Consider the following 19,955-nt stretch of genomic DNA (forward strand, 5'->3'; position numbering starts at 1 on the left):
TTAGTGATTATTACAAAATAATCAATTTTATTTCTTACTGCACAATATCTTGAGAAACGGGCAGAAAAAAATTTAAGGCCATATAAATGCTCCCTTGTTTACAAGATATGCTACCAACAGACATAACCGTAATCTAATTAAATTGTAAAAATTCTTATTAAAAGCAATTGATATATGTATATTCATTTTTATGGGGTGCAACTACCTTCAGCTTTCCTCGGATTTCTCTCTCTCTCTCTAACAATAGATTAAATGCAACTTGCAATCGTACACAACGCCTTTACGGTCTCCTGAGAATGTAGAAAGGAGAGAATACGTTTGTGTATTCTCCTGAGGAGCTGATATGCAAACTAAATGCTTCTGACGTTACATCATTTGTTTCTGAACTACAGTAAACTTCTCGTGAGAATTCTTTGGAAAAAAAAATAATTAAAAAAACTAGCGATTTAGTTACACACACAGTATATTGCAAAAAGTATCCGGTTCACCTGGGATTGGAAACAAAATGAACGATATCCACCATCCACGTGTTCGGAACTGCTATAAAAACAACTGCCTACGCACTAAAAGTAAGATAATTAATGAAATACAGAACATGTAGAGAGGTTGCGCTTAGCAACTGCCAACGGATAATCATCACAAGATGCCATCTTAGTAATCATTCTATTCTATTTCGGTAATTCGCGGCAAAACTGTCGCAAAACGCTTTATAAAAAAATTTCAAAAAATTTATGCAGCTTTATACGAAGAACTAAAATATTTGCGAACCATTTCGAAGGAAGTTATTTCCGGTGAGAATAATCTCACCGCAAATCTCTACATTCACGTGTTGAAACAATTTGACGGCAACATTGGCAAATCTTTTTGTGGCGCTGATAATTCTTGTAACGTTTCCAGTATCATTGGCGAGCGCTGAAGGGAGCTTAATCAAACCTACCAGTTTGGTTAAGCTCCCTTTTGGATTGGTTGGCAACCTTATCAAATGAACATGCCGTCGCCAATGACCTGGATGAAATGATCCAAAGATTTGCAGCTGTTAAAGCTCGAAAAGTTAATCTTTGAAGCAGAAAATTTAACGAGTATGGAATAATTACTGTTACTTGTTTATTAAACTTATATTTTTTTTATTTCATTATTTAGTAAAATGCACTGAATAAAATAAACAATAAAATTATCAAAAAAAATTTTTGATAATTTTACTGACATGAAAAACTTTTTTCAGTTTATTATTAACCATATGGTGCAAGGAAGCCTGCGGCTTATGCTGCACCAGCCAAAAAAAAAAAAAAAAAAAGAGAGTTACCCTGAGAGAGAGAGAGAGAGAGAGAGAGAGAGAGAGAGAATAAAAGTCAGAAGTAGAAGGGAATCACCAAGAAAGAAAAGAATGATGATATCCAGCTCAAGATACTCACCAAAGCAGACTTAAGACGCCAAACCCTTTGACCGCTTCTAGCTGTTGTATTCATAAATTAAAACAATAACACAATATAACCAAGTTGAAAACCAATTAAAAGGACAATTACTTTTAAAAGCTCAACACATTTGATAGTGCAATTTTATAATTGATTATAAAACTTCTTGTAACGATTCGCTAAGTATAGATAAATAAAATTCTAATACGAGTAGTAATAAAGGATTGCTTGATTTATTCTGTGGTACTTCTTAAAACACAGATATCGCATTTATTTTTCAGATTGCGAAACCATCACTCCCCCCCCCCCTTTTTTTTTTCTTAACTAGAAGCATGCTAATGTGACATTTTAATATCCAGAATGATCGCTATTATTCAGCTACCAACTGGATAAAAATACGTGATACTCCGACGTATTTCTTGAGAAATATTATCGCTGATAACAAATAAAAACCTCAAGGTATAAAGGATAAGGAGATCAGGAACTAAAAGTGGTTAGTATAAATTGAAGAACTCTAGCAGTTGAAAAAAAGCAATGAAATTTTTTTCCAAGTGTTTTAATGAGGATGATGATATCTGTAAGTCGTAGAGTAAAAACATCTATCATTGGTGGCAAGGAGAGATTTCCTGCAAGAAAATACAGATCCTGATAAAACATGAAGCACTTGAAAATTTTGTAGAGAAGAAATCAAATGTTCTTAGAGAAAAAATTTCAATGAGGGATATAACTGACTGTCTAAAATCAGCATACACAGGGCAATCAAAGAATACATGAATGGAATTTTCAGGTTCATGGCAGAAGCATGACATTGCTAGTTTAAACTGGTATAGTCTAGCATTTAAGAAACCATGACCCTGTTCACACGAATGAAGTCCAGGTCTTAGTTGATTGGCTGTTGCAGGGTTTTAGGCGCATCAGCAACTTAGGCCATATTGCGCCATATATAATATGTCTCTAAATTGCATGTTTTCTGTGGTCGATTTGCTGTTTGCTGGAAGAAAAACCTGAGTTTACGAGAAAAAGAACTCATGCTGCCCTCGCCTGAGAAACTCAGCCATGTTCCAAAAAAGACTCAAATTCCTCGTGTCATTGATGGGATTCGAACTCGGGTCTGATATTATTTGTAGCATAGGAAACATTAGCTATACATTTTCTAGTGATTAACCTTTTATCAACCATGATCCATATTTCTTGCCAGCAAGCAATTAAATGACCAGCACCTAGATTTCTCAAGCTTATCATCATTGTTAACATCAATAGAAGTATCTTTGAGTAAATCCCACTTCAGCACACTGTGATCACTGCACCTAGTGGTTCCTTTATCTGCAGATTCTTAATAGATGAAGAATCACTACTGATAATCAAATCAAGAGTACTACTCCGTCTAGTGTCTCCCAAACATGCTGCTATAGAAAACGATCATCCAGTAAAGCCTTGCTAGTGTGTGAATGACCAACCCACAAATTCCAGGCAATATCTGGGAAATTAAAATCCCCGATTATAAGACTCTGATTTATTGCCCACTATTTCTCTGTACAGTTGTTTATTATACTCATCAGAGTCATTAGGCCTACAAACTCCTACTCTCCATTTTGCTTTCCCAGTGCTCATGTCACACGAATCTGACTAGACACTCCACTGCCCAACCATGTAGACTGGATTTTATGTTTCTTAACTAATAGCATAACCCCCTCCTCCCTTCCTATCCTTCCTGTTTACATTTTATTCCCCAATTTCCATTTCTGCATTCCTTATATCTGTGTGACACCATTTTTATATCCCAACAATATCTGCCTTTGATGTTTTGACTAACACCTCAAATTCATCAAATTTATTTACCAAACTCCTAGCATTGGTGTACACGCACCTGTTCCTATTGTTAGCTACCCTAACACAGTCCATGTATTTACTTGTTTCACAATGACTCCAAGCAGTCTCAAAAAAACCAGCATCTTGTTTTCCAGGCTGCTGCTCATTCCAATTGAAGCTGTGCAAGAATCACTTTCATTTCTGCCAGCGACTGCTGTTAATCTTTTAGTCCGTGAATACCATCCCCCAAGCTAGCAGTTTTTTGACCCACCTAACACTGCCTCGATAGCATTAGCGAATATTCTTGCATCATTTTTATCTATGTGTATCCCATCGTTGTAGAAGCAGTCTCTCCTGTTAACAAGCATAGACCAGGGCTGAGAAAAATTCTACCCATTGAGCCTTGCACAATCTCTCCAGGGTCGAATTGATCGACAAGACTCTCATCATATACTCCCTCCTATTGTGTCTGGGCAGAAATGGAGACACTTAAATTCAACCCTAACTCACGGCTTCTTTTCAATATTGACCTGTACTTGTTAAGTAATTCCGCCGGTCTCATACTCTTAATATCATTAGTGCTAACGTGTACAACAATATCACCTTTTGTGCCCTTAAAAGATGATATCTGCTCTATAGCGTCACCCTAGTAATGTTTCACCTATCCTTTTTGCATAATACGTTCCCCCGTTTCCCTGACAATAGAGTCACCGACAACTACTAGTTCCAGTGGGAACTGTGCATTCTGCCTTGGGGGTTGCCACTATGTTGCGTGATGTTCAAGTGCAACCTCTGGCGGTGATGTGGGCAGCTGAGAACTTGAGGTACTCCTCAATTTAAATCCTTCGAGGGCATCCGGCCTGTCCTTCAAGCTCTCATATAGCTCCATAACAATGCTGAGTTGGCTCCCGATTTTCTCACACTTCTTACATCGTGCACACTCACAGACATTCCCATTGGCAATATCATGTCCCGTCTTCGAATGCTGCACAATGTGGAGCAATCAGGGAGTAAACAAGCATTACATTACAAAAGGCTGTGATTCAGGGAACAACTTCCACCGTCAGTTCTACCCTGAGCCACAGCACTCCCATTAGCTTCATCCTTTTGCTTTGCTGCTCTAGTCTGCGTCATGATTTCACTGAATTATGACCATCTACCTAATATTTCGTAGCATTCGGGGATATTGCCAACCAAGCTGTGGAAAATGCGGGCAGCAATGCAAGTATGAAGGGGATTGGTGTATCAAGACCCCTGATATGCCTTTCCATAGTGTCCCACAAGTGCTCTGTGGGACTGATATGGGGGGGGGGGTGGAGGCCAGTCGATATGCTTGAAGTCAGAACTGTGTTCCTCAAACTATTCCTGCACATAAAGTTGTTGTTGTTTTTTTGGTTTTTAGGAGCATTAGTAACTAAGACCATATTGCTCCGGGATATGCGGTGGTCATTCTCTGACCTTTCCGCATCCTCCGTATTTGGTGGTGACGGGCTCGAACACCGGTCTTATCAAGAAGCGTGTGCTATATACTGCTGCTGCTCCTTCCCACCTGGCTACGGAGGCGCCTCTGCACATCAAGTGCCCGATGGCTCGCACTGTCATCTTCGAAGACACCATTGCGATTCGGGAAAAAGTGTAACACACCGGGTTGTACACAGTGAGCAAACAGTTGACGATAGCAGAAACCATTGATACATAGGGGTACAAGTTCCTGCCAGTGAAACATGCCCCACACTATACAACCGCCTCCACCGGCATGCAATTTTGATACCATGCATGTTGGATCAAGAGCCTCATGTTGTTGACGCCAAAGCCGCACACCACCATCCACGGTGTGGGGTGAATAACGTGACACATCCGACCAGCACACCTTCTTCCAGCCATCTAACGTCCAACTTACATGTTCTTTGCACCAGGCGAGTCTTTTACGCCGATGAACCTTGGTTAGGAGAAGATGCCGTAGAGATCGCCTGCTGGCATAGCCCGTACGTGCGAGCGTGCGACGCATGGTCATGTCAGATATTGTTCCGGGTTGACCCATGTTCTATTAGGTAGTCAACTCTTCAACAGTGCTGTGCCTCTCCGACGACTCGTACAGGCGAATAAGCTTGTCACGAGAAATCTTTCGCAAAGGATGCAAATAAAAACAGCAAAGAGTTCTTTACTTATGTAAACCGTAGAAAGAAGGGGATGAATCAGATTGGTCCACTTGATATCGATGTTTCAACTGCTGATGATCCTACTCAGGTAGCTAACAAACTGAACGAGTATTTAGCATCTACATTCACCAATGAGGATTTATTCAAGGAGGAGAATGCCAGAGGTGAATTAAACTCTGGCAGTTAACTAGATGATTTTGTAATAACTGAGAGCAAAGTGGAGGAGAAATTGTTGAAGATAAACATACGAAAGGCATCGGTGGGGAACAGAATCTATCCAGTTATATTAAAGGAGGCAGCAAAGAAGGTAAGCAAATCCTTAGCCATAATGAGAGCTTCCTTGGTCTCACGGAAGTACCCATGAACGGGAGATGTGCAAATGTGACTACAATTAACAAATTAGGATCAAAGGGTGAAAAGTAATTACAGACCTGTTAGTGTAATTTCTGTTCCAGGGAAATTAAGGGAGGCACTGGTTAAAGAAGCACTGTAGGATCATCTACACAAGATTTCAGTTGTAGCTCGGACACAGCATGAGTTTTTTAGGGGGAAGTCTTGTCTGACCAATTAGATTGGATACTATGATGTGGCCACAAAGGAACTGGATGCAGGAAATAATTTTGATGTCATATATTTGGACCTTAGAAAGGCTTTTGATACTGTTGCACATGGAAGACTGCTGCACAAATTGGAGCAGTGTGGCATTGGAGGCAAATTGCTGCTATGAATAAAGGAATGTCTGAGTGGGAGATGACAGAATGGTAATCAATGGACACTGCTCTTCGTGGACTAATGTTATTGGTGAAGTTTGCCTTTAGCCAGTATTGGGTCCATTGTAGTTTTCTGTATTTATTAATGGTATTGATGATTGAATATCAGGCTTAATGTCTAAGTTTGCAGATAATACGAAGGTTGGCAGAGTTCTTATTGACACTAATGACAGTATGCTGCTGCAAGAGGATCTAGAAAAGTTGAGCAGGTGGGGTGAGAGGTGGAAACTGAAGTTTAACATTGACAAATGTAAAATACTGCATATGGGAAGCAGTAACCCCAGAGTAACGTAGCAACTGTGTGGTACTACACTGACAGTGGTAGAGAATGAAAAGGACCTGGGGGTAATAGTGCAGGCAGTTATGAAGTTTTCTGATCAGTGCAAACGGTCTGCAAGAGTAGCTCGTGGTATCTTGTCAATGATATACAGGAATTTTTCTAGCAGGGATAAGGAGGTGATTATCCTCTTGTATAAGGCAATGGTCAGGCCACACCATAGGTATTGTATACAGGTCTGGAGGCCTCATTTTAAGAAGGATGTAGAGCTGCTGGGAGTACATAGAAGGGCAACAAGATTAGTGAATGGAACAAAGATTGCTCTTACGAAGAAAGGCTTAAGTTTTGCAAATTACAGGGTCTGGAAACTTGAGACCTGCGAGGAGATCTGGTTGAGGTGTATAAAGCCTTGAATGGTTTGACCATGCTCAATGTTGATGGGATTCTTCCTCTTGCTCAGAATAATCGGTTGAGAGGGCCTAAACTGAAATTGAGGAAAGACAGTTTTAGGACAGATGTGCGGAAGTTTGCTTTAGCCAGTGGGTGACTGATTGCTGGAACAAACTTCCATCTGTCGTTGTAGAAGTTGATAGCTTAAATAGATTCAAGGCAGAACAAACATTTGGAGTGAGTGTATGGGTTAAATGAGAAGATTTTTTTTTTTTTTTTTTGGCTGATGCTATATAAGCTTGATTTCATGCATCATTTGCCTTTACTAATGCTAATATCTATAGTTACATCAATAAAAGTAAAATTAATACCTTTTCTTAAAATGTAACAAAAGCCTCTGTATATCACTATCATATACAGGTCCAACGGCATTTGACCAGCTAACCTGTAGTGCATGAAGTAAGGTTTTTCAACACACCCTTTGCATTGCCAACAGCATAGTTTAGCCTTGAATTTCAATTTGATCACACATGTCACCCAGATAGAAGCAAAACTGCCTCAGATTGGGTCAATGTAAGAAGTGGGGTTCCCCAAGGATCAGTATTAGGACCACTGTTGTTTTTAATTTTCATAAACGACATCGATGAAGGGATAGAGGGCGTGATGTCTAATTTGCAGGTGATGTTAAAATTGGTAGAGTAGTTAATGATCACTGTCAAACTGAGCTTCTTCAGAGAGACCTAGATAGACTTCAGGAATGGTCAGAAAAATGGCAGCTATGTTTTAATTCAACAAAGTGTAAGATATTACACCTGGGAAACAGTAATCCTAAAATAACTTATTGACTTGGTGGAGTCCATCTAAACCCAGTACTGGAGGAAAGGGACTTGGGTGTTAAGATACGGTCACACATGAAATTCTCTGAGCATTGTAAACAGGTTGCAAAGAAAGCCCATGGTGTCCTATCGATGATCTATCGAACTTTTGCAAGTAGAGATAGGGACGTGATAATCCCATTATATAAGACTTTTGTTAGACCACACTTGGAATACTGTGTTCAAGTATGGAGACCGCACCTAAAGAAAGACATTGAGCTTCTTGAAAGGGTGCAAAGACGGGTAACTCGCCTAGTGAGATCGGCAAAAGGGCGTCCTTCCGAAGAAAGACTTCGAATATGTGGGTTTCAGAGTTCGGAAACTAGACACCGTAGAGGAGATTTGATTGAGGTGTTTAGGGCTCTGAGAGGCATCAGTAAAATGAATGAGGACGAAATTTTCAAGATTATAAATGGTGCTAAAACTAGGGGACATAAATTCAAGTTACGGGGGAGGGGCAAATGTTTAGATTGGACTGCAGGAAGTTTTATTTTAGCGAGTGAGTTATAAATTACTGGAATAAGTTGCCTACATGGGTGGTAGAGGCTAACAGTTTGGGGGAATTCAAAGGTCATCTGGATAGTACCTTCGGGTGGGAGAAGTGCATAGGATGATAGGTTTAATTTCCTTTTCTTTCATTAATTATTATTATTATTTTATATATTTTTTATCATTGTTTTATTCGGTTTTTTTTTGGCTGGTGCAGCATAAGCCATAGGCTTTCTTGCACCATGCGGCCATTACTAATACTAAAATAGGAAACAACAGGAAAAAAATCGCCTTATAATACAAATTTAATGTATTCCTACGTAATCCCCATTCAACTCTTGATATTTTGAATACAGCAGCACTAAAAGTATTAACTTTATTAATCAAGTAATTAATACGAGGCACAAATGTAAGATTAAAATGTAATATCACTTACTAGCTATCTTTGCCCTTGGTGGTCGACCTATATCTAATTTACCTTTCATAAGCATCATCGCGGTCATCTCGGGAGCAATCTTTAATTCTTCTAAAGGAATCTAAACTATGAAGTACAATATCAAGTCTACCTCCAAAGTTTTCCTAGAATTGTCTGAAATGCAGATAACTAGGTCATCATCAAATGCAATTTTATGGCAATTTTCAAAGGAAACCAGCAACCACTGATCTATTACAAGGTTGCAAAACAACGGACCTAAAACTGACCCTTGAGGACAACCTCTATTCACAAACGTCCTAAAAACCAAGTGCGAGGACCTAATAGTAATGTGCCTGTCTTCCAAATAATTTCCTGTAATTCTATATAAATTGTCTGGACAATTATTTTTTCTGAGTGAACTCAGTATATGTACTAGGGTGCCACATCGTGTCAAAAGCTCAGGCAAAATTAATAAATAATACCAACTCATATTTTCTTGTTGAGTTTTTAACATGACTAATGAAATCACGTACAGCATCTACGGTAGAATTATTTTTTTTGAAGCCATTTTGACACAGCAGGCTCATATTCCGTAATTCTCATAATTCTGTTAGATGCAAATGAAGTAATCTCTCAAAAAGCAAAATTGGGTAAAAAAAAAAGAAATTGGCCTATACCTTCTAGGATTGGTTAAACTCTTACCTGGCTTCTGTAATAATTTTATGGGTGCATTGTTCCAGAATACTAGAAACACCCTCCAACAGACATTTGTTATACAGTGGCGGACAAAAAAAATGCATCACCTTAAAAAAAGTAACATTTGTAGTGAAACGCATAAGATATTGTTTGATTACAGTCATTTTGTCTGTCGCAAAGCAAAAGGTATTGCGTCAGATAACGCTTCTATTGCATCAGACAGTAATTGCAAGATATTGTATCAGCGGTTTCTATAAATACGGCGTTGGAAGGGTATAACACGCTCATTAGTATCCTGTTTTGCGTAACTGAACACATGGCTCTATATGTTTAGTTGACACCAAAAAAAAAAAAAAAAAAAGTGTAGCCGTTGCTCTGTCCAGGAAGGGCTTTCTATGCGTGCTATCGCTGATAAAATTGGCTGCCATCAGTCTCCCGGGTGCTGAAATTAAAGCGTGAAACCCACCGGTTACACGCTTTAATTGTGATGTGAAGAGAAGACCTGGATCAGGCCGAAAGAGAGTGGTACGCCTTCCCAAGATCGATATTTCAAACGGCTATGCCTTCGTAATCGCCATGCTAGTGCTCCTGATCTAAAACTGGCCTTTGAGATGGCCTCTCGTGTTGAAACAAGTGCACGAACTCTCCAAAGACGGCTTTCGGAATGTGGTCTGTATGTCTATTGGACCAAGAAGGAGCCAGTGTTGACCAAACAAATGAGGAAGAAGCGCGTTTCTTGGACTAAAACGCATGTTTCATGGACTAAAGATCAATGGGACACCGTCATCTTTTCTGATGAATTGAAATTTAACCTGCGTGGCTCCGATGGGAAACGATATGTCAGAGGATGAAAATCGGAGACATACCATCCTGATTGAATAACACCGACTATGAAGTTCTCCGCCGGTCAGATGGTCTGGGGATGCATAATAAGCAAAGGGGTAGGACGAATTAAGTTTATTAACGGAACGGTGAATGCAGAAACTTACACTGCTATCTTGGAGGAGTGCCTCCCTGAAACCCGTTATTAGGGATCACCACACAGTCGTCCAAAACTGCATTTTTCAACAGGACTCGGCACCTTCTCACATAGCAAAACTGGTAAGTTTTATGCTATTTAGATTTAATTATGAGTTTGTCTTCTTGTCTCACAAGGCTTAAAACATGCTTACACCAATGTTTTACCTCGTTTTTGTCACTTAAGGTGCAGTCATACCTCAGAAATGCTGGCATTACAGTGTTGGACTGGCCGATAAACAGTCCAGTTTTGAACCCTATTGAAAATTGCTGGTAGATAATGTCGTCTAAAATTGCTCAGAAGAAGCCAACAAGTAAGATTCAGCTGGAGGAGAGAGAAATTTGGCAACCGTAAAACCAGAAGTTGATTAACTCTACACCAGTTCGTTGCAAGGCTGCAATTGCAGCTCCAGGAGGAACAACAAAATATTGAGGACTTATTTTGCTGATTTACAGTACATAATACTATTACGTTAACTTGTCGTTTCAGTTTGTATACGTAAATGTAATAAAATGTATATTTGGTTGTCATGACTGCCATTTGCATGATTTCTCATATTTCCATTAATTACGCATTTTACCCTTTGAGGAGAAATTTATTGCAATTAGGTATATCAGGTGGAGTCTTTTTATTGGATTTCATTCAGAGATATATATATCCCATCTAACAATTGCATTTCGAACATTTCCGCAACCCACAATGCAACGCAAAACACAAAATTCATAAGTGATGCAATTTCTTTTTTGTACGCCACTGTATAAAAATTACTAACACAGTCGGATACAACTGTATCACCTTAAGCATCACACTGGTCTCCACCAATTCAAGGCCAAGGCTCTTACTTATATTAATTTTAGTGGCTATTAACTTTAATTCATTCAAATGAAACAATGAACAATTCTCTGGAGGGTGGTAATTTTTATTCCAAAGTCTAAATATATAATCCTTTGACCTTCATCATCACTAACTGAAATGTCTGGAAATAGATGTTCAGTCATTACTTAGAACAGTTTCTTTCCAACTTAATGTTTCACTCTCCCCATTTGTTATTAAGTTCATTATAGCTTGATTAGTTATTTTATTAATGGATAATTTGTAAAGTAATTCACATGGCTCACTGTTACCAACAGAACTAACTAAATTTTTCCTGCAGTTTATGTTTATAAAAGCCTGAAGTTTATGTTTATAAATCAATTTGGTATACTCTCGCTTTTTTGCATCTATATATCTTCTTGTAATAATTCACTTCACCAATATCCCTATCTTTATGCCTCTGAAACTGTTCCTGGCTATAAAAACCTCCCTTCTCTTTAAAGTTAACTCATGAGACCACCAAGGAACAACTCTTAGTCTTTCCTTTCTTTTCTTAGTTGAATTTACCAAAGGTCTGTAAAGTACATTTTGAATAAAAAAAAAAAAAAAAAAAAGTCACCTGCTGCACTTAATTTAATTAATTCTACTAGTTGAAATGCACCAAAATCTAAGCCTAACCTACAACCATTAACAACCCACTGCAGGATGGAAGCCTCCTCAACAATTCATGTTGACGGAAAATGACCATAGTGTGCCACGCTGGTCCAGTGAGGGTTGTCAGATCGACCGTATTTAGCAGTCAGGGGCTTGAACTCCGGTCTACTCAAAGAGTGTGTGCTACTGCACTCCCGCTCTTCACCAATCGGCTACGAAATCTATTCCAATTTATACTTTTATATTGAAATCTGGACTGTTCAGTTATTGTAGTTTCAATGTTACAAAATCTGTCACCTACATCTACATGAAAACGAATTGCTCTATGGTAATTATTTTTGTTACTAGTATTTACACACCAATGACAAATCCTATTCAACATTCCTAAAAAGCCTATAAAGATTCCTGGCGTCATCGACCGGACCTTTTCCACCCGGTGTAAGAACGTTGACGATACCACTGATTCTCTGACAAATGCTACAATGGATAAAAGGGTGGTTGAGCGGGAGAAGACAGAGAGTAGTAATCAATGGACGCTGCTCTTCGTGGACTAATGTTATTAGTGAAGTCCCGCAGGATTCAGTGTTGTGCCCACTGTTGTTTTGTATATTTATCAATGAAATTGATGAAGGTATATCAGGCCTACTGTCGAAGTTTGCAGATGACAAAGGTTGGCAAGGTTGTTAATGACAGTAACGGCAGTGGGCTACTGCAATAGGATCTAGAATATTTCGGCAGATGGGCTAAGAAGTGGCAACTGCAGTTTAACATTGACAAATGCAAAGCACTGCATATAGGTAGACGTAACCCCAGAGGAACGTACCAACGGTGTACTACTACACTTAGGATGGTAGAAAATGAAAGACCTGAGAGTCATTGCGCAGTCAGATATGAAAGTTTCCTGAGCAATGCAGACAGGTTGCCAGAGCAGGTCATGGGGTATTGTCAATGATATACATGTACAGGAATTTTGCTAGTGGGGAAAAGGAGGTGATCATCCCTTTGTATAAGGCAATAGTCAGGCTATGCCTTGAGTACTGTGTACAGGTATGGAGGCCTCATTTTAGGAAGGATGTGGAGTTGCTTGAGCTTGTACAGAGAATGGCAACAAGATTGGTGAGGGGAACGAAGGGGTCCTCTTACCAAGAGAGGCTTAATTTCTGCAAGATGGAGACTAAATAAATTCAAGGAGGAACTGGACAAACTTTTAGAGGGAGTGGATGTGCGAAATTGTTTTTTTTTTTTTTTTTTTTTTTGTTTTTTTTTTTGGCTGATGCTACATAAGCTCATACGCTTGCTTTCTTGCATCACATGCCTCTATTACTAGTACTACTGCACATAGTACAGCTGCACCAAACTATTATATTAGGCCAACGAACATTTAAATTCATATGCCCTGCTGTGTGTCCCATGTCTTCTAATTTTGTGTGTTCTATGGTTAATTGGTATGTTTTGCTGGATGAAAAAACCCAGTTTCTGAGGAAAACCTTGATATCTACGCTTGAGACCAACTAAATGAGCCATGGAGTGAAAAAAGCCCATTAAAGTTCCCCGTGTCATTGAAGGAATTCGAACCTGGACCTTTTACCCCCGGTGCAAGGTAACGGTAACGATACCACTGTGCTACACGCGCAGAACCCAGTAGCATCATTTTTAATTTTTTTATTTATTATAGTCTTTGGTGGCCCCTAGACGTTTCTCCAAATCCGCCTAATATCACTGACTGTATTATACGTAATACGTAAAGGAGCTTCAGAAGGAAAAAAAAAAAAAAAAAAAAAAATATATATATATATATATATATATAGAATCAAATTACTAAAGCGTGGAACTGTGATGTTATATTTACTAATGCTTTAAACATCTTTTATTTGCTGTTATTGACATGGGAACCAACGAACCTTACTTTCTTTCTTCTCACGTTATTGAGGTACTATTACTTTAACTAGCCTTCTCTCCGTTCTCCTTTTGTGCTAATTTAGCTTACTATGTTTAGCAGATTATTTGGTTCTCAGCTTTACTTATTTACTATTTTGTTTCAGCTATCGGTCGGGCTAAATGTCATCCAGCGTGTATGCTGCAAAATTACTATTAATAAGCTACTTAATTTCTTTATTATAATTTCTATCTTATTATAATATACCCTTCTTACGGGTACTTATGGACTTCTTTAGGTCCTAATTATACAAGCAGATGACAACAGAAACTGATAGCTCTGCCAGCCATGGGTTTAGTATTTTGTAGGGGTTTAGCCCTCGACAAAGTCCCTTGCAAAGTATCTTTTCCCATGGACGGCTACTCATATATAATTTTTATTGAGTTTAATATTTATGTTTAACCATTGTTGCCTAGGGTCCGGTTAGTTCATGGTTTGCTTCGTGTTTTTAAACGACAGGAAGGCCTCTACATTTTAACATTATTTCATTACTATATATATATACTGTATATATAAACTCCTCTCCCGCGGACACACGGCAGCGCGTGTCCGCGGGGGAGAAGGCTAAATCAGAATTACTTAGGAGAAAACAGGAAAAGGCCAATAAGAGGGCAAGGACTGCAATAACCACCAGAAACTTGCATTCGCTTTCAATAGGGATTAATAACGTGAGAAGAAGGAAAGTAAGGTCCGTTGGTTCCCATGTCAATAACAGCAAATAAAAAATGTTTATGATCATAGCGAAACCCACATGCGCAGACGACCGTGGGATGGTTACCAAAGATGGTAGGTAGCGTTGGAGGGAATATGTGCATTCTTGGGTGACTTCGTCTCTATGACGTAAGATCAGATAACTAAAAGAACAAAGTTTCCTTCCATTTTTACGACTTCCTTTATTACCGTTTATTGGTCCTTGAGGTTGTCATAGACATTCTCTCAGATATGCCAGACAAGCTGAACTTGCTAGCTGGGAGTCTAAAACACTGATGTAACCAGAGGCGGATTTAACGGCGGGCGCACCGGGCGCGCGCCCTGGGTCCCGACTTCTGAAGGGCCCAAGCAAAACCCCAACAAATTAGTTCAACTAATTGTTGAACTAATATGTTCAACTATTAGTTCAAAACTTTGTGATTATTATTATGCTATTATTAATTATATTATACATATATTATATTCAAATTTTATTGGAAATAAAACATTAATAGTACATAATATTTTTTATTTATTTAAAAAAATGGTTAACATGTATTTTTATTTTCCCTGTCTCTCTCTTTTTTTTTTAAGGGGCCCAATATTTTCTTCTGCGCCCGGGGCCTCAACCGACCTTAATCCGCTCCTGGGTGTAACTGATATTCGAGTGTCATTGAATTCAAGTGGACCCGATTTCGGAAAAGTCCGGACGGTCTGTAACAGCCAAATCCTCTGCTTGCTCCTTCATGATGGTAAGACCGTTAGTAATCCTGGTTATAACCTCCATGCACAAGCACACGTTGGGTGACCACCCAGGTGTGAACCAACGTAAGCAGGGATCGAGGTGTAACGCCCACACCACATGGAGGAATGCTGCCCCTCTGTGTTACCAGGCAATACTAGATAGTAGATGACTCTCGTCAACCGGTGCAATATCCCCACGTTGCTTATTGGAGGCTTGAAGTGGTGGAACCCATGTTTAGTCTCCAGAGCTAAGTTCCGGCCAACCCTTCCCCAACTCTTCCATCATGCAGTATGACTGATGACTTTTGAGGTTACGATGAACATCATGGCGACATCAAATCTTCCTTACATTTTGAGGGTACTGCTCTAAAACGGAGTTCACAGGCAGGCCGCTAGTTAGTACACCAGACCGAACCTATTGGTAACTCTTTAGGAGGATTCCGAATCAGCTAGTGTATAATCTTGCTACCTCTACTCTGCCAGATAGTGACTGGAGGGAGTCCGAGTAGTGTTTAAGAAGAGGGCATTGTCCAGACCACGTTATGTCAAGGATCTGGATATATTCTTACCATGTGTACGCAATATCCAAAAATTTAATTACTTCATACAGCATGTCCCCTTCACTTTTTCTTACTATTGAATACACCATGAATTGTCAAACTAATAGAGGAAGCTTATCTGCGAAAAGATCTAAAACCTCCCAAACACTTTCTAGTTAATTTCACAAATATACGTGGTTTCAATTCTAAACTCAACGATGTCCATTTCCACTTGCAGTCTCCCAGACCACGTACTTTTTCTGACAGAATCTCAGTTATCGGTTGATTCAAATATTGCTCATCTCAGTTGCCCAAACTATTCGCTGTATAATTCCTTTCGCCTCAAAGGTGGTACTTGTGCATATGCCCATTCCGATATTCCCTGTCAGAGACTTTGGGTAATTTGGAATCTCCTCTTTTCGATCTTCTCTGGCTTAAAATCTCTCTACCTCATTGTGTCAAATTCATCTGTTCTCTCTACCGTTCTCCCAACTCCACTAATCATTTGCAGCTCTTTGACTTTCTCTCTTTGCAACTTGACTTTCTCCAGTCCAACTTTCCTAACAGCGAGGTAATTTTCCTTGGTGATTTTAATGTTCACAACTCAAGCTGGCTTCCGTTTTCTAGTCACACCGAACCAGCTTGTCAAGATGCTGAGGCTTTTGCAATTATTAATGACCTTGCACAGATAGTTAATTTACCTACAAGAATACCGGACAATCCTAACCGCCGACCGTGATATCCGGGTGGGTAAAGTGCCTGCCTGGCAACCCAAAGGTCGCGGGTTCAAATCCCGCCTCGGGCTTGGATCAAAATACTGCAAAAACCTTGAGAGGTGCACTATGGCCACAGAAGCCGATGCGCCAACAACTACAAAAAAAAAAAAAAAAACAATCCTAACCATACAGCCAACACGCTCGATCTTTTTCTCACAAACAAGCCTTCTAGTACACAGTCGAAGTGAGTGGTCCTTTAGACGCCTCAGATCATAACTTGGTGATTGTCTCTTCTCCAATGGAGCCTTTATCTCATGGCTATTCCCAACCTCTTATTGGCTCCCATTACAAGAATGCAAAATGGGATAAACTGCAAGATTTCTTTTCTTCTTTTCCTTGGTCGGATTACTGTTTCAAAACTTCTGAAATCAACGTTTGCTCAGATCGTGTCAGTTAAATTATTCTTGTAGGAATGGAATCCTTTATCCACACTCCACTTTAAAATCTCGCCCTTTAAAACCACTTTAAAATCTCTAAACCTTGGTTTTCAAATAAATGTGCTAAGGCTATTGAACAGAAAAACGCTGCATATCGTAATTGGGTTGTTTCCAATTATTCAGTTTCATTTTCTGCCTACGAAAGCTCGCAACAATTGTAAAGCAGTTGTTAATCAGTCCAAACTAGATTTTGCATAGGCTAAGAGCAGAAAACTTGCCTCTTGCCCAAATGGTAGCCGAGCATTCTGGTATCTTGCCAAAGCTATTGGCCGCAACTTTTGCCCATCTCTGCTCCCACCTCTGTCAAAACGAGATGGCTCTATTGTCATTTCAGCCAAAGATAAAGCTGACCTGTTAGCATTCCATTTTTCTTCCAACTCATGTATTAATGATCTGGGTAAAACACCTCCCGCCATTCCCAACAGGCTCCATTCAATGCCTCCTGTGGTCTTCGTTCAAAAGGATGTCAGAAGAATTTTGACGAATCTTGACGCTAAGAAAGCTCCAGTTTCCGATGGCATTTTCCCACTTATTCTCAAAACATGTGCTCCTGAACTGATTGCTGTTCTTTTCCGCCTTTGTTCACTTTCTTTTTCCAAACGTGTTTTCCTTCTGCTTAGAAATTTGCTCATACCCAACCAGTTCCTAAAAAGGGTGAGAAATCCCTCCCATCCAATTATCGTCCCATTGCAATTACTTCTACTCTTTCTAAAGTAATGGAGAAATCAATTAACCACCGACTCTTAAACTACCTAGAAACCTTCCGTCTGATCAGCGATCGCCAGTATGGATTCCGTCAGTGTTAATCCACTGGTGATATTCTGGCTTATGTTACTCATTTATGGACAAATTCAATGGAAAAGTTCGGTGAAACACAAGCAGTTGCTCTTGACATCTCAAAGGCTTTCGATCGTGTTTGGCATAAAGGTCTTCTAAACAAGCTTCCATCTTATGGTTTGCCAACTGTTTTTTGTAATTCGTTATCCAGTTTTCTCTCTGATCGCTCACTGAGGGTGATGGTAGATGGCTCTCTGTCATCTAACTTCTCCACTAATGCTGGTGTCCCCCAAGGTTCAGTTCTTTCCCCCACTCTTTTCCTCCTGTATATTAATTATTATTATTTTATTATTATTAGCCATATGATGCAAGGAAGCCTGAGGCTTTTGCTGCACCAGCCAAAAAAAAAAAAAAATTCCTGAGCTACCCTTGTGTGCGTGTGCGTGTGTGTGTGTGAGAGTGTCAGAAATAGAAAGGAATCACCAAGAAAGAGAAGAATGGTGATATCCAGCTCAGGACCCTGGGTGTGCCAAGCCCATACTCACCAGATGTGAGCCCCTGAGGTTAATGACCTTCTTCCATTGACTGCAAATCCTATCCATAGTTTTGCTGATGATAACACATTGCATTCTACTTTCCATTTTGAGAAACCATGCCTTGCTCAATCAGCTTCAATTTCTCGAATATCTGCTACCAATTCCTTAAATGCTGAACTCCATGTAAATATCCAGTGGGGCAAAGACAACTTAGTTGATTTCAATCCTTCTAAAACTCAGTCTTGTCTTATATATCGCAAAAAGGATCCTTCTGCTCCTATGCTTATCTTTGGCGACACTCCAATTTTTAGGCAAGTTGATATATCTTTTTTGAGGTTAACCCTGACTTCTAATCACTCTTGGCACAAACACATTACAAATATTGCTTCCCCTGCATCTAAAAAACTTCGTTTTCTCTTTCGGCGATACTTTTCTTCTAAACAGCCGTTTACTCTGTACAAATCGCAAATCCACACTACCATGGAATATTGTTGCCACATCTGGGGTGGTGCCTTCAAAACCTCTCTCAGGCGTCTAGATTCCATTCAGTAGAGTTCAGTCAGGTTAATAAATGACTCCTGTCTAATCGAGTCTCTCCACTCTGTCTCATAGACGAAACTGTTTCTACTGCATGCCTTTTTTACAGATACTTCTATGGGCACTGTTCTTCTGAATTCGCTTCTATAATTCCCGCTTTCTCTTTCAAAACAGTCCGAACACGTGCCGCCACAAGCCAACATCCACTTAGTATCCAACTTCAAACTCACATAACCAACTTTTCATCTTCCTCATTTATTCATTCAACTGCCGTTTTCTGGAAAAACCTTCCTTCATATGTCTTTCCTAAAAATTACAGTCTACAGAAGTTCAAGTCTAATACCAACAAATATCTTCTTTCGTCTTCTCAACCTCAAACCCAAAAATGGTACTAAGTACTATAGGTTGTAATACCTCTCGTGTTTGGAATTTCATAAAAAAAAAAAAAAATAAATAAATAAAAAAACATCGGCAGGAAGTGAATAATCCTTTTTATTTTAGCATAGCCAATGAAAGGGGAGTCTTTTTGGGAAAAGTAGAGGAAAGGCGCGATATATATATAAGAGTTATTTGGGACCCAAAAAGAGTTAGGTAGTTAGACACAGGCAAGATCAGTGAGGAAAAGAGTGCAGTTTGAGAGAGATTTTGGAGATCTGGTTGCGTTTTCAGTTGTTGTCTGAGAGAGAATGTGAGTCGGAGCTGAGAGTTAGAGCAGAAAAGGTTTTTCCAATTGTGCTCCAGAGGTAAAAGATCCGTAACGACAGAGAGGGCCACACCCAGATTTCACTTGGAGGGAATGAAGCCCCTTAACTGAATTGAGGAGGAAGTGATTTAACGGGTAAGCCATTATTTCATTTATGTGAATGTAAACCTCGAAAACAACATATACCATTTCAATGTTTCTTTCCTGATTCTCTCGAACTATTTTTTAATTCGTTACTAGGTGGAATGACTATGCTATGACTAGTTCCTAGCAAGTCGAAGACCCACAAAAGTGTGGTATAATCAAGTATGGTCAAATGCTGGTTTTCTTACTATGATGAGAAAAGTACTAAGAGATAACAGGACATAAAAACTAGCCACTCCCATGTTTCCTTTTGCTTAAAATACAAAAGGTGTTTATGAGCATTATAGACATTCGGCCTAGAGTAATCTAGTGAGCGACAAAAGGTAAGGAATGAGGAGTTTGTTTATAAGATGGAATAC

The sequence above is a fragment of the Mastigoproctus giganteus genome, chromosome 1 (genome assembly GCF_048544385.1).
Source record: "Mastigoproctus giganteus isolate SK-2022 chromosome 1, ASM4854438v1, whole genome shotgun sequence".
NCBI classification, from domain to species: Eukaryota; Metazoa; Arthropoda; class Arachnida; order Uropygi; family Thelyphonidae; genus Mastigoproctus; species Mastigoproctus giganteus.